This window comes from Aplysia californica, unplaced genomic scaffold (assembly GCF_000002075.1).
Source record: "Aplysia californica isolate F4 #8 unplaced genomic scaffold, AplCal3.0 scaffold00384, whole genome shotgun sequence".
Taxonomy (NCBI): Eukaryota; Metazoa; Mollusca; class Gastropoda; order Aplysiida; family Aplysiidae; genus Aplysia; species Aplysia californica.
This window is the reverse complement of record NW_004797654.1, coordinates 718,600-721,146: the sequence shown is the minus strand read 5'-3', so window position 1 is coordinate 721,146 and position 2,547 is coordinate 718,600.

Below are 2,547 nucleotides of genomic sequence, written 5' to 3'. Positions count from 1 at the left end.
CTGTATTGTTGGTGTTGTTAATTGGATGGAAGATTTTGAAAGTGCAGGTGAGAATGGCGACATTGCACATAAATATATCACTTTTTGTTTGTGTGCATGGTACTGGAATATGGCCACTAGATCACCGACTCAATTTCTTGTGTTGTTGAGGGTGGCTTCAGAGACTCAAACAAGACTGATCCCTCCGGAGCAGTGCCACTGACTAGTGTCTTTAGGCCATTCCCAAAGGGGGGACATTTCTCGTTCAAGCACAGTAGAATTGTAAATGGGCTGATTCATCATTTCACGCTCATAACTGTGCCTGGTCTACAACAGGGAACTGCTGCTTTTTTTTCCCTAATCCTTACTATTGTCATTTTTTCTCTACTTCTTTTGTATGTTTGTCACTCTCTTGTGACCTGCTATTTTTGGGGTGCCTTGATAGTCGAAGCAGATCTTGTGCTGTTGAAGCAAGAGAGGTGAGCAGAATAAGTCTGATTCCCTATAAAGACTTCTCTGTTGACACCCACCCCTTGGCGCTCATATGACCGTATGCAGTTGCGAGCGCCGTAAAACCCTTCTAGTCTATATAATATATATAAACAAGACTGAGTAGGTACCTCTTGAAAGGGTGGGGTGGGGGGGGGGATGAATTGTGTGGAAACAAAGAAAAGTGTGAACAGAAAAGGATAAGCTGACAAACTAAAAAATATATACATTTTTTAGACAGATTGACGGTATTTGATATCTGGACAGAGACAATGCAGATAAGGAGCTGGTTATACAATTGTTTATCTTTTCAAATGTTATTGTGATAGAGTGTAATACACAAACATGCAGATAAGCCTTTGAGACAAAGAAACCATTACTAAAGAATTTTATTAAACAAGTCAGAAGGGGTCTTAAATTACTGGGTAGAATCTTTGTCTTCATGCTGGATTTTGTTTGGATATCGTGTGTTACACTTTGGTTCAAAGTCTTTTAAAATTTGAAAAAAAAAAATAATAATAATACGTACATCTAATACTAATACTGATACAATTATTTAAGAAATCTGTTGTTTTTTTTCTTCCCTGGAATATTTTGCTTTCTGGGCTGAGAACAGTTTTAACAGTGACAGCTTGCTGCCCATCGCTGTGCCCCATCTGGTCTTTGGCCTTTTCAAGGACCACAGTAATTTCTCTTGAGATCCCCGCAAATCCACTAGCCTAGAAGATTGACTCAGAGCTTTACAGTAAATTACAGTTCTCAAAACTGTTGGACAATTTGCTGAAATTGCTTTGGGGGCACTCTTATGATGAATCTGTTGTTCTGAAGGGGGTGGGGGGTTCCATATGAATAAGATTTGAAACACAAAAGTACTTCATACGATTTCAGTTGGGGTACGGTTGCTATCTGTGCCCCCCAAAACAGATATATACATGTATTTCTTTTCAAAATTTCGATCTGTCCATCTGTCTCTCAGTCTGTCTGCCTGCCCGCCTGTCTGTCTGTCTGTCTCCCCCACACGCACACACAGACAGACAAAAAGGCGTACAAAAATAACTTATTCAGTAATTGTAACGCTCTCAACCCTAGCGCGCACGACGCCCTCACAATCCGGAGTCAGCTTTTTCTCTTGATAAAAAAGGAAAAAGATCAACCTTAAACAGAACCCAGTGTCCCAGACAGTAGTTATCCCTTATTATTAGCCAAGAAAATCCTTGACTGCGAGACAATGTTCTTTTTGTTCCCGCCATTGACATCTTGACAACTGAGTCACACCCCCCCCCCCCAACCCCGTCTTGTACAGTGAGTTATTCCCCTTTCAGCCCGCCTCAACCTCTTGGCCCTCCTTGTGTCCGTGGGAAGGGGGATAATTTAACTCGACGAACAATTTCTACGTCCAGAAGGGGGAGATTAAGTGATTATGACTAACCTGAGTCTTGGCCTTGGATTCGGTTTAGGTCAGACGCCAGAATGCCCTGTACAATTTAAATTTTATGTCCCTAAAGTAAAAGTGTATACTATGACTACGAGTATATTATAGCTTGCTTCTTTTAAAAGGTTTCCGTGGAGCATTTTAATAATAACATTTTATTTCTTCGCGCTGCACGCGAAAGATGCGAGTTCGATCTCCGTGTATTTTTGTATACCTCCGAACCCCCTTACAAAACGTCATGGTAAAAAGAATGAAGTACCGTACAACATAATCGATGTATTAACGTCAATTGACATTTTTAATTAACAAATGTTGCTTTCATTGAAAACCTGATGTTCAGATACGGAATGAAACTCTGATTAACCCTTTCACTTCCAGGCCGTGGCCACAGTCGTACCAAAGAGCCTGATATGCCTCGAGCCTGGCGGTGAAGGGGTTAAAGTAGTGTTCAGATAACCTTTCACGAATGACGGTTTTCATTGTCTTCAGCGACAGACTTGATTTTTAACTCTTCAAACCGACGAAACAAACACATCTCTCCGACCAGCGACAGACCAAAGTTAATATTTCTGCACATTTCGAACCACATATATCAGAAACGCCAATTTTCTTATTTCATGTAAAGCATACTGTCATTGTTGCCGATA